This window comes from Pezoporus flaviventris, unplaced genomic scaffold (assembly GCF_033815535.1).
Source record: "Pezoporus flaviventris isolate CSIRO_AGI_PZ_B2104156 unplaced genomic scaffold, CSIRO_AGI_Pfla_v1 ptg000591l, whole genome shotgun sequence".
NCBI lineage: Eukaryota > Metazoa > Chordata > Aves > Psittaciformes > Psittacidae > Pezoporus > Pezoporus flaviventris.
In genome coordinates this window covers 57,448-71,135 of record NW_026893138.1, presented here as the reverse complement: position 1 = coordinate 71,135, position 13,688 = coordinate 57,448, and positions in this window count along the sequence as shown.

Sequence of the window (13,688 nt, the reverse complement as noted above, 5' to 3'; positions counted from 1 at the left end):
ACAAGATCAGTTTACTCTAGCACAGTTTAACCCATTCCAGCCCAACTTAATTCAGTCCAGCTAAGTTCAATCCATCCCAGCCCAGTTTAACCCGGGCCAACCCAGTTTCATACAGCCCAGCCCAGTTTAAACCAGTCCAGCAATATTTAATACACACCAGCTCAGTATAATCCAGTCCACCACATTTTAACCCAGCCCAGCCCAGTTTAACCCACTCCAGCCCAGTTTGCATCCAGCCCAGCCAAGTTTAACACAGTCCAGCCCAGTCTGATACAGCCCAGCCCAGTTTAACCCAGTCCAGCCATATTTAATACACTCCAGCTCAGTATAATCCACTCCAGCCCAGTTTAACCCAGTCCAGCCCACTTGAAACAATGTCCAGCACAGTTTGATACAACCCAGCCCAGTTTAACCCAGTCCACCCAAGTTTAACCCAGTCCAGCACAGTTTACATACAGCCCAGCCCAGTTTAACCCAGTCCAGCCATATTTAATACACACCAGCTCAGTATAATCCAGTCAACCCCAGTTTAACCCAGCCCAGCTCAGTTTGATCCAGCCCAGCCCAGTTCAGTTCACTCTAGCACAGTTTAACCATGTCCAGCCCAGTTTAATCCACTCCACATCAGTTCAATCCATCACAGCCCAGTTTAACCAAGTCCAGCCCAGTTTAACCCAGTCCACCCAAGTTTAACCCAGGCCAGCCCAGTTTGATACAGCCCAGCCCAGTTTAACCCAGTCCAGCCATATTTAATACACTCCAGCTCAGTATAACCCTGTCCAATCCAGTTTAAACCAGGCCAGCTCAGTTTCATCCAGCCCAGCCCAGTTTAACCCAGTCCAGCAAAGTTTGTTACAGCCCAGCCCAGTTTAACCCAGTCCAGCCATATTTAATACACTCCAGCTCAGTATAATCCACTCCAGCCCAGTTTAACCCAGTCCAGCCCACTTTAAGCACAGTCCAGCCCACTTTGATCCAGCCCAGCCCCGTTTAACCCAGTCCAGCTCAGTTTAAACACAGTCCAGCTCAGTTTGATACAACCCAGCCCAGTTTAACCCAGTCCAGCTCACTTTGATCCAGCCCAGACCACTTCAGTTCACTCTCGCACAGTTTAACCCAGTCCAGCCCAGTTTAACACAGTCCAGCTCAGTTTAAAGACAGTCCAGCTCACTTTGATCCAGCCCAGCCCAGTTTATCCCAGTCTAGCCCACTTTGATACAGCCCAGACCAGTTCAGTTTACTCTAGCACAGTTTAACCCTGTCCAGTCCAATTTCATTCAGTCCAGCTCAGTTCAATCCATCCCAGCCCAGTTTAACCCGGGCCAGCCCAGTTTGATACAGCCCACTCCCGTTTAACCCAGTCCAGCAATATTTAATAAACACCAGCTAAGTATAATCCAGTCCACCCCAGTTTAACCCGGCCAGCCCAGTTTAACCCACTCCAGCCCAGTTTGCATCCAGCCCAGCCAACTTTAACACAGTCCAGCCCAGTCTGATACAGCCCAGCCCAGTTTAACCCAGTCCAGCCATATTTAATACACTCCAGCTCAGTATAATCCACTCCAGCCCAGTTTCACCCAGTCCAGCCCACTTGAAACACTGTCCAGCTCAGTTTGATACAACCCAGCCCAGTTTAACCCAGGCCAGCTCACTTTCATCCTGCCCAGCCCACTTCAGTTCACTCTAGCGCTGTTTAACCCAGTCAAGCCCACTTTAACCCAGTCCACCTCAGTTCAATCCAGCCAAGCCCAGTTTAACCCAGTCCAGCCCAGTTTAACCCAGCCCAGCTCAATTTAACCCAGCGCAACCAAGTTTAACCCAATCCAGTTCAGTTTAATCCAGGCCAGCCCACTTTAGTCCACTCCAGCCCAGTTTAATACACTCCATCTCAGTTTAATCCAGTCCAGCCCAGCTTCACCCAATCCAGCTCACTTTAATCCAGCATAACTCAGTTTGACACAGTCCAGCCCACTTTAATCCAGACAAGCCCAGTTTAACCCAGTCCAGCCCAGTTTAATCCAGTCCAGCTAAATTTAATCAAACCCAGCGCAGTTTAACACAGTCCAGCCCAGTTTAGTTCACAGCAGCAGAGTTTAACCCAGCCCAGTCATGTTTGACCCAGTACAGCTGTGTTTAATCCAGGCCAGCTCATTTTGATCCAGTCCAGCTCAATTCAATACAGCTCAACCCAGTTTAATCCAGTCCAGCTCAGTTCAATCCAGCCCAGCCCACTTTAACCAAGTCCAACCCAGTCTGATCAAGCCCAGCCCAGTTTAACCCAGTCCAGCCATATTTAATACACACCAGCTCAGTATAATGCAATCCACCCCAGTTTAATTCAGCCCAGCCCCGTTTCATCCAGCCCAGCCCAGTTCAGTTCACTCTAGCACAGTTTAACCCAGTCCAGCCAAGTTTAACCCAGTCCAGCCCAGTTTAACCCAGTCCAGCCCAGTTTAACCCAGTCCAGCCAAGTTTAACCCAGTCCAGCCAAGTTTAATACACTCCAGCCCAGTTTAACCCAGTGCAGCCCAGTTTAACCCATGCCAACCCACTTTGATACAGCCCAGCTCAGTTTGATCCTCCCCAGCCCAGTTCAGTTTACTCCAGCACAGTTTAACCCAGTCCAGCTCAGTTTGACCCAGCCCAGCCCACTTCAGTTCACTCTAGCACAGTTTAAGCCAGTCCAGCCCAGTTTAACACAGTCCAGCTCAGTTTAAACACAGTCCAGCTCAGTTTCATCCAGCCCAGCCCATTTCAGTTCACTCTAGCACAGTTTAACCATGTCCAGCCCAGTTTAATCCACTCCAGATCAGTTCAATCCATCCCAGCCCAGTTTAACCCAGTCCAGCCAAGTTTAACCCAGGCCACCCCAGTTTTCATCCAGCCCAGCCCAGTTTAACCCAGTCCAGCATATTTAATACACTCCAGCTCAGTATAATCCACTCCAGCCCAGTTTAACCCAGTCCAGCCCACTTTAAACACAGTCCAGCCCACTTTAATCCAGCCAAGCCCAGTTTAACCTAGTCCAGCTCAGTTTAACCCAGTCCAGCCCAGTTTAATCCAGTCCAGCTAAATTTAATCAAACCCAGCGCAGTTTAACACAGTCCAGCCCAGTTTAGTTCACAGCAGCAGAGTTTAACCCAGCCCAGTCATGTTTAATCCAGTACAGCTGTGTTTAATCCAGGCCAGCTCATTTTGATCCAGTCCAGCTCAATTCAATCCAGCTCAACCCAGTTTAATCCAGTCCAGCTCAGTTCAATCCAGCCCAGCCCACTTTAACCAAGTCCAACCCAGTCTGATCAAGCCCAGCCCAGTTTAACCCAGTCCAGCCATATTTAATACACACCAGCTCAGTATAATGCAATCCACCCCAGTTTAATTCAGCCCAGCCCCGTTTCATCCAGCCCAGCCCAGTTCAGTTCACTCTAGCACAGTTTAACCCAGTCCAGCCAAGTTTAACCCAGTCCAGCCCAGTTTAACCCAGTCCAGCCCAGTTTAACCCAGTCCAGCCCAGTTTAACCCAGTCCAGCCAAGTTTAATACACTCCAGCCCAGTTTAACCCAGTGCAGCCCAATTTAACCCATGCCAACCCACTTTGATACAGCCCAGCTCAGTTTGATCCTCCCCAGCCCAGTTCAGTTTACTCCAGCACAGTTTAACCCAGTCCAGCTCAGTTTGACCCAGCCCAGCCCACTTCAGTTCACTCTAGCACAGTTTAAGCCAGTCCAGCCCAGTTTAACACAGTCCAGCTCAGTTTAAACACAGTCCAGCTCAGTTTCATCCAGCCCAGCCCACTTCAGTTCACTCTAGCACAGTTTAACCATGTCCAGCCCAGTTTAATCCACTCCAGATCAGTTCAATCCATCCCAGCCCAGTTTAACCCAGTCCAGCCAAGTTTAACCCAGGACAGCCCAGTTTTCATCCAGCCCAGCCCAGTTTAACCCAGTCCAGCATATTTAATACACTCCAGCTCAGTATAATCCACTCAGTTTGATACAACCCAGCCCAGTTTATCCCAGTCCAGCTCACTTTCATCCAGCCCAGCCCACTTCAGTTCACACCAGCCCACTTTAACCCAGTCCAGCTCAGTTTAAACACAGTCCAGCTCAGTTTGATCCAGCCCAGCCCAGTTTATCCCACTCTAGCTCGCTTTGATCCAGCCCAGACAAGATCAGTTCACTCTAGCACAGTTTAACCCTGTCCAGCCCAATTTCATTCAGTCCAGCTCAGTTCAATCCATCCCAGCCCAGTTTAACCCAGGCCAGCCCAGTATAACCCAGTCCAGCAGTATTTAATACATACCAGCACAGTATAATCCAGCCCACCCCAGGTTAACCCTGCCAACCCAGTTTAACCCACTCCAACCCAGTTTTAATCCATCCCAGCCCAGTTTAACCCGGGCCAGCCCAGTTTGATACAGCCCAGTCCAGTTTAACCCAGTCCAGCAATATTTAATAAACACCAGCTAAGTATAATCCAGTCCACCCCAGTTTAACCCGGCCAGCCCAGTTTAACCCACTCCAGCCCAGTTTGCATCCAGCCCAGCCAACTTTAACACAGTCCAGCCCAGTCTGATACAGCCCAGCCCAGTTTAACCCAGTCCAGCCATATTTAATACACTCCAGCTCAGTATAATCCACTCCAGCTCAGTATAATCCACTCCAGCCCAGTTTCACCCAGTCCAGCCCACTTGAAACACTGTCCAGCTCAGTTTGATACAACCCAGCCCAGTTTAACCCAGGCCAGCTCACTTTCATCCTGCCCAGCCCACTTCGGTTCACTCTAGCGCTGTTTAACCCAGTCAAGCCCACTTTAACCCAGTCCACCTCAGTTCAATCCAGCCAAGCCCAGTTTAACCCAGTCCAGCCCAGTTTAACCCAGTCCAGCTCAATTTAACCCAGCGCAACCAAGTTTAACCCAATCCAGTTCAGTTTAATCCAGGCCAGCCCACTTTAGTCCACTCCAGCCCAGTTTAATACACTCCATCTCAGTTTAATCCAGTCCAGCCCAGTTTCACCCAATCCAGCTCACTTTAATCCAGCATAACTCAGTTTGACACAGTCCAGCCCACTTTAATCCAGACAAGCCCAGTTTAACCTAGTCCAGCTCAGTTTAACCCAGTCCAGCCCACTTTAATCCAGTCCAGCTAAATTTAATCAAACCCAGCGCAGTTTAACACAGTCCAGCCCACTTTAGTTCACAGCAGCAGAGTTTAACCCAGCCCAGTCATGTTTAATCCAGTACAGCTGTGTTTAATCCAGGCCAGCTCATTTTGATCCAGTCCAGCTCAATTCAATCCAGCTCAACCCAGTTTAATCCAGTCCAGCTCAGTTCAATCCAGCCCAGCCCACTTTAACCAAGTCCAACCCAGTCTGATCAAGCCCAGCCCAGTTTAACCCAGTCCAGCCATATTTAATACACACCAGCTCAGTATAATGCAATCCACCCCAGTTTAATTCAGCCCAGCCCCGTTTCATCCAGCCCAGCCCAGTTCAGTTCACTCTAGCACAGTTTAACCCTATCCAGCCTAGTTTACTCTACTCCAGATCAGTTCAATCCATCCCAGCCCAGTTTAACCCAGTCCAGCCAAGTTTAACCCAGTCCAGCCAAGTTTAACCCAGTCCAGCCCAGTTTAATACACTCCAGCCCAGTTTAACCCAGTCCAGCCAAGTTTAATCCACTCCAGCCCAGTTTAACCCAGTCCAGCCCACTTTAAACACAGTCCAGCCCACTTTGATCCAGCCCAGCCCAGTTTAACACACTCCAGCTCAATTTGATCCAGCCCAGCCCACTTCCGTTCATTCCAGACCAGTTTAACACAATCCAGCTCAGTTTAACACACTCCAGCTCAGTTTGATACAACTCAGCCCAGTTTAACCCAGTCCAGCTCAGTTTGATCCAGCCCAGCCCACTTCAGTTCACTCTAGCACAGTTTAACCCAGTCCAGCCCAGTTTAAACACAGTCCAGCTCAGTTTGATACAGCACAGCCCAGTTTATCCCACTCTAGCTCACTTTCATCCTGCCCAGCCCACTTCAGTTCACTCTAGCACACTTTAACCCTGTCCAGCCCAATTTAATTCAGTCCAACTCAGTTCAATTCATCCCAGCCCAGTTTAACCCGAGCCAGATCAGTTTGATACAGCCCAGCCCAGTTTAACCCAGTCCAGCAAGATTTAATACACACCAGCTCAGTATAATCCAGTCCACCCCAGTTTAACCCAGCCCAGCCTAGTTTAACCCACTCCAGCCCAGTTTGCATCCAGCCCAGCCAAGTTTAACACAGTCCAGCCCAGTCTGATACAGCCCAGCCCATTTTAACCCATTCCAGCCCAGTTTAACACAGTCCAGCCCACTTTAAACACTGTCCAGCCCAGTTTGATACAGCCCAGCCCAGTTTAACCCAGTCCAGCTCAGTTTGATCCAGACCAGCCCAGTTTAACCCAGTCCAGCCAAGTTTAACCCCTTCCAGCCGTATTTAATACACTCCAACTCAGTATAATCCAGTCCAACCCAGTTTAACCCAGTCCGGCGTTGTTTGATACAGCCCAGCCCACTTTAACCCTGTCCACCCAAGTTTAACCCAGTCCAGCACAGTTTTCATACAGCCCAGCCCAGTTTAACCCAGTCCAGCCATATTTAATACACACCAGTGCAGTATAATCCAGTCTACCCCAGTTTAATCCAGCCCAGCTCAGTTTGATCGAGCCCAGCCCAGTTCAGTTCACTCTAGCACAGTTTAACCGTGTCCAGCCCAGTTTAATCCACTCCAGATCAGTTCAATCCATCCCAGCCCAGTTTAACCCAGTCCAACCAAGTTTAAGCCAGTCCAGCCAAGTTTAACCCAGCCCAGCCCAGTTTTCATCCAGCCCAGCCCAGTTTAACCCAGTCCACTCAAGTTTAACCCAGGCCAGCCCAGCCCAGTTTGATACAGCCCAGCCCAGTTTAACCCAGTCCAGCCATATTTAATACACTCCAGCTCAGTATAATCCAGTCCAACCCAGTTTAACCCAGCACAGCCCAGTTTAACCCAGTCCAGCTCAGTTTCATCCAGCCCAGCCCAGTTCAGTTCACTCTAGCACAGTTTAACCATGTCCAGCCCAGTTTAATCCACTCCAGATCAGTTCAATCCATCCCAGCCCAGTTTAACCCAGTCCAGCCAAGCTTAACCCAGTCCAGCCAAGCTTAACCCAGTCTAGCCCAGTTTTCATCCAACCCAGCCCAGTTTAACCCAGTCCAGCATATTTAATACACTCCAGCTCAGTATAATCCACTCCAGCCCAGTTTAACCCAGTCCAGCCCACTTTAAACACAGTCCAGCTCAGTTTGATACAACCCAGCCCAGTTTAACCCAGTCCAGCTCACTTTCATTCAGCCAGGCACACTTCAGTTCACACCAGCCCACTTTAACCCAGTCCAGCTCAGTTTAAACACAGTCCAGCTCAGTTTGATCCAGCCCACTTTAACCCAGTCCAGCTCAGTTTAAACACAGTCCAGCTCAGTTTGATACAACCCAGCCCAGTTTATCCCAGTCTAGCTCAGTTTGATCCAGCCCAGACCAGATCAGTTCACTCTAGCACAGTTTAACACAGTCCAGCCCAGTTTAACAAAGTCCAGCTCAGTTTAAACACAGTCCAGCTCAGTTTGATCAAGCACAGCCCAGTTTATCCCAGTGTAGCTCACTTTGATCCAGCCCAGACAAGATCAGTTCACTCTAGCACAGTTTAACCCTGTCCAGACCAACTTAATTCAGTCCAGCTCAGTTCAATCCATCCCAGCCCAGTTTAACCAGGGCCAGCCCAGTTTCATACAGCCCAGCCCAGTTTAAACCAGTCCAGCAATATTTAATACACACCAGCTCAGTATAATCCAGTCCACCCCAGTTTAACCCAGCCCAGCACAGTTTAACCTACCCCAGCCCAGTTTTCATCCAGCCCAGCCAACTTTAACAGAGTCCAGCCCAGTCTGATACAGCCCAGCCCAGTTTAACCCAGTCCAGCCATATTTAATACACTCCAGCTCAGTATAATCCACTCCAGCTCAGTATAATCCACTCCAGACCAGTTTAACCCAGTCCAGCCCACTTGAAACACTGTCCAGCTCAGTTTGATACAACCCAGACCAGTTTAACCCAGTCCAGCTCACTTTGATCCAGCCCAGACCAGTTCAGGTCACTCTAGCACAGTTTAACCCAGTCCAGCCCAGTTTAACATAGTCCAGCTCAGTTTAAACACAGTCCAGCTCAGTTTGATCCAGCCCAGCCCAGTTTATCCCACTCTAGCTCACTTTGATCCAGCCCAGACAAGATCAGTTTACTCTAGCACAGTTTAACATTGCCCAGCCCAACTTAATTCAGTCTAGCTCAGTTCAATCCATCCCAGCCCAGTTTAACCCGGGCCAGCCCAGTTTCATACAGCCCAGCCCTGTTTAAACCAGTCCAGCAATATTTAATACACACCAGCTCACTATAATCCAGTCCACCCCAGTTTAACCCAGCCCAGCACAGTTTAACCCACTCCAGCCCAGTTTGCATCCAGCCCAGCCAAGTTTAACATAGTCCAGCCCAGTCTGATACAGCCCAGCCCAGTTTAACCCAGTCCAGCCATATTTAATACACTCCAGCTCAGTATAATCCACTCCAGCCCAGTTTAACCCAGTCCAGCCCACTTGAAACACTGTCCAGCTCAGTTTGATACAACCCAGCCCAGTTTAACCCAGTCCACCCAAGTTTAACCCAGTCCAGCACAGTTTTCATCCAGCCCAGCCCACTTTAACCCAGTCCAGCCATATTTAATACACACCAGCTCAGTATAATCCAGTCAACCCCAGTTTAACCCAGCCCAGCTCAGTTTGATCCAGTCCAGCCCAGTTCAGTTCACTCTAGCACAGTTTAACCATGTCCAGCCCAGTTTAATCCACTCCATATCAGTTCAATCCATCCCAGACCAGTTTAACCCAGTACAGCCCAGTTTAACGCAGTCCACCCAAGTTTAACCCAGGCCAGCCCAGTTTGATACAGCCCAGCCCAGTTTAACCCAGTCCAGCCATATTTAATACACTCCAGCTCAGTATAACCCTGTCCAACCCAGTTTAAACCAGGCCAGCTCAGTTTCATCCAGCCCAGCCCAGTTTAACCCAGTCCAGCAAAGTTTGTTACAGCCCAGCCCAGTTTAACCCAGTCCAGCCATATTTAATACACTCCAGCTCAGTATAATCCACTCCAGCCCAGTTTAACACAGTCCAGCCCAGTTTGATACAGCCCAGCCCAGTTTAACCCAGTCCAGCAAAGTTTAACCCAGACCAGCCCAGTCTGATACAGCCCAGCCCACTTTAACCCAGTCCGGCCATATTTAATACAGTCCAGCACAGTATAATCCACTCCAGCCCAGTTTAACCCAGTCCAGCCCACTTTGATCCAGCCCAGCCCCGTTTAACCCAGTCCAGCTCAGTTTAAACACAGTCCAGCTCAGTTTGATACAACCCAGCCCAGTTTAACCCAGTCCAGCTCACTTTGATCCAGGCCAGCCCACTTCAGTTCACTCTCGCACAGTTTAACCCAGTCCAGCCCAGTTTAACATGGTCCAGCTCAGTTTAAAGACAGACCAGCTCACTTTGATCCACCCCAGCCCAGTTTAACCCAGTCCAGCTCACTTTCATCCTGCCCAGCCCACTTCAGTTCACTCTAGCGCTGTTTAACCCAGTCAAGCCCACTTTAACCCAGTCCACCTCAGTTCAATCCAGCCAAGCCCAGTTTAACCCAGTCCAGCCCAGTTTAACCCAGTCCAGCTCAATTTAACCCAGCGCAACCAAGTTTAACCCAGTCCAGTTCAGTTTAATCCAGGCCAGCCCACTTTAGTCCACTCCAGCCCAGTTTAATACACTCCATCTCAGTTTAATCCAGTCCAGCCCAGCTTCACCCAATCCAGCTCACTTTAATCCAGCATAACTCAGTTTAACACAGTCCAGCCCAGTTTAGTTCACAGCAGCAGAGTTTAACCCAGCCCAGTCATGTTTAACCCAGTACAGCTGTGTTTAATCCAGGCCAGCTCATTTTGATCCAGTCCAGCTCAATTCAATCCAGCTCAACCCAGTTTAATCCAGTCCAGCTCAGTTCAATCCAGCCCAGCCCACTTTAACCAAGTCCAACCCAGTCTGATCAAGCCCAGCCCAGTTTAACCCAGTCCAGCCATATTTAATACACACCAGCTCAGTATAATGCAATCCACCCCAGTTTAATTCAGCCCAGCCCCGTTTCATCCAGCCCAGCCCAGTTCAGTTCACTCTAGCACAGTTTAACCCTATCCAGCCTAGTTTACTCTACTCCAGATCAGTTCAATCCATCCCAGCCCAGTTTAACCCAGTCCAGCCAAGTTTAACCCAGTCCAGCCAAGTTTAACCCAGTCCAGCCCAGTTTAACCCAGTCCAGCCAAGTTTAACCCAGTCCAGCCAAGTTTAATCCACTCCAGCCCAGTTTAACCCAGTCCAGCCCACTTTAAACACAGTCCAGCCCACTTTGATCCAGCCCAGCCCAGTTTAACACACTCCAGCTCAATTTGATCCAGCCCAGCCCACTTCCGTTCATTCCAGACCAGTTTAACCCAGTCCAGCTCAGTTTAACACACTCCAGCTCAGTTTGATACAACTCAGCCCAGTTTAACCCAGTCCAGCTCAGTTTGATCCAGCCCAGCCCACTTCAGTTCACTCTAGCACAGTTTAACCCAGTCCAGCCCAGTTTAACACAGTCCAGCTCAGTTTAAACACAGTCCAGCTCAGTTTGATCTAGCACAGCCCAGTTTATCCCAGTCTAGCTCACTTTCATCCTGCCCAGCCTACTTCAGTTCACTCTAGCACACTTTAACCCTGTCCAGCCCAATTTAAATCAGTCCAACTCAGTTCAATCCATCCCAGCCCAGTTTAACCCGGGCCAGCCCAGTTTGATACAGCCCAGCCCAGTTTAACCCAGTCCAGCAAGATTTAATACACACCAGCTCAGTATAATCCAGTCCACCCCAGTTTAACCCAGCCCAGCCTAGTTTAACCCACTCCAGCCCAGTTTGCATCCAGCCCAGCCAAGTTTAACACAGTCCAGCCCAGTCTGATACAGCCCAGCCTATTTTAACCCATTCCAGCCCAGTTTAACACAGTCCAGCCCACTTTAAACACTGTCCAGCCCAGTTTGATACAGCCCAGCCCAGTTTAACCCAGTCCAGCTCAGTTTGATCCAGACCAGCCCAGTTTAACCCAGTCCAGCCAAGTTTAACCCATTCCAGCCGTATTTAATACACTCCAACTCAGTATAATCCAGTCCAACCCAGTTTAACCCAGTCCAGCTTTGTTTGATACAGCCCAGCCCACTTTAACCCAGTCCACCCAAGTTTAACCCAGTCCAGCACAGTTTTCATACAGCCCAGCCCACTTTAACCCAGTCCAGCCATATTTAATACACACCAGTGCAGTATAATCCAGTCTACCCCAGTTTAATCCAGCCCAGCTCAGTTTGATCGAGCCCAGCCCAGTTCAGTTCACTCTAGCACAGTTTAACCCTGTCCAGCCCAGTTTAATCCACTCCAGATCAGTTCAATCCATCCCAGCCCAGTTTAACCCAGTCCAACCAAGTTTAAGCCAGTCCAGCCAAGTTTAACCCAGCCCAGCCCAGTTTTCATCCAGCCCAGCCCAGTTTAACCCAGTCCACCCAAGTTTAACCCAGGCCAGCCCAGCCCAGTTTGATACAGCCCAGCCCAGTTTAACCCAGTCCAGCCATATTTAATACACTCCAGCTCAGTATAATCCAGTCCAACCCAGTTTAACCCAGCACAGCCCAGTTTAACCCAGTCCAGCTCAGTTTCATCCAGCCCAGCCCACTTCAGTTCACTCTAGCACAGTTTAACCATGTCCAGCCCAGTTTAATCCACTCCAGATCAGTTCAATCCATCCCAGCCCAGTTTAACCCAGTCCAGCCAAGCTTAACCCAGTCTAGCCCAGTTTTCATCCAACCCAGCCCAGTTTAACCCAGTCCAGCATATTTAATACACTCCAGCTCAGTATAATCCACTCCAGCCCAGTTTAACCCAGTCCAGCCCACTTTAAACACAGTCCAGCTCAGTTTGATACAACCCAGCCCAGTTTAACCCAGTCCAGCTCACTTTCATTCAGCCAGGCACACTTCAGTTCACACCAGCCCACTTTAACCCAGTCCAGCTCAGTTTAAACACAGTCCAGCTCAGTTTGATCCAGCCCACTTTAACCCAGTCCAGCTCAGTTTAAACACAGTCCAGCTCAGTTTGATACAACCCAGCCCAGTTTATCCCAGTCTAGCTCACTTTCATCCAGCCCAGACCAGATCAGTTCACTCTAGCACAGTTTAACACAGTCCAGCCCAGTTTAACAAAGTCCAGCTCAGTTTAAACACAGTCCAGCTCAGTTTGATCAAGCACAGCCCAGTTTATCCCAGTGTAGCTCACTTTGATCCAGCCCAGACAAGATCAGTTCACTCTAGCACAGTTTAACCCTGTCCAGACCAACTTAATTCAGTCCAGCTCAGTTCAATCCATCCCAGCCCAGTTTAACCAGGGCCAGCCCAGTTTCATACAGCCCAGCCCAGTTTAAACCAGTCCAGCAATATTTAATACACACCAGCTCAGTATAATCCAGTCCACCCCAGTTTAACCCAGCCCAGCACAGTTTAACCTACCCCAGCCCAGTTTTCATCCAGCCCAGCCAACTTTAACAGAGTCCAGCCCAGTCTGATACAGCCCAGCCCAGTTTAACCCAGTCCAGCCATATTTAATACACTCCAGCTCAGTATAATCCACTCCAGCTCAGTATAATCCACTCCAGACCAGTTTAACCCAGTCCAGCCCACTTGAAACACTGTCCAGCTCAGTTTGATACAACCCAGACCAGTTTAACCCAGTCCAGCTCACTTTGATCCAGCCCAGACCAGTTCAGGTCACTCTAGCACAGTTTAACCCAGTCCAGCCCAGTTTAACATAGTCCAGCTCAGTTTAAACACAGTCCAGCTCAGTTTGATCCAGCCCAGCCCAGTTTATCCCACTCTAGCTCACTTTGATCCAGCCCAGACAAGATCAGTTTACTCTAGCACAGTTTAACATTGCCCAGCCCAACTTAATTCAGTCTAGCTCAGTTCAATCCATCCCAGCCCAGTTTAACCCGGGCCAGCCCAGTTTCATACAGCCCAGCCCTGTTTAAACCAGTCCAGCAATATTTAATACACACCAGCTCACTATAATCCAGTCCACCCCAGTTTAACCCAGCCCAGCACAGTTTAACCCACTCCAGCCCAGTTTGCATCCAGCCCAGCCAAGTTTAACATAGTCCAGCCCAGTCTGATACAGCCCAGCCCAGTTTAACCCAGTCCAGCCATATTTAATACACTCCAGCTCAGTATAATCCACTCCAGCCCAGTTTAACCCAGTCCAGCCCACTTGAAACACTGTCCAGCTCAGTTTGATACAACCCAGCCCAGTTTAACCCAGTCCACCCAAGTTTAACCCAGTCCAGCACAGTTTTCATCCAGCCCAGCCCACTTTAACCCAGTCCAGCCATATTTAATACACACCAGCTCAGTATAATCCAGTCAACCCCAGTTTAACCCAGCCCAGCTCAGTTTGATCCAGCCCAGCCCAGTTCAGTTCACTCTAGCACAGTTTAACCATGTCCAGCCCAGTTT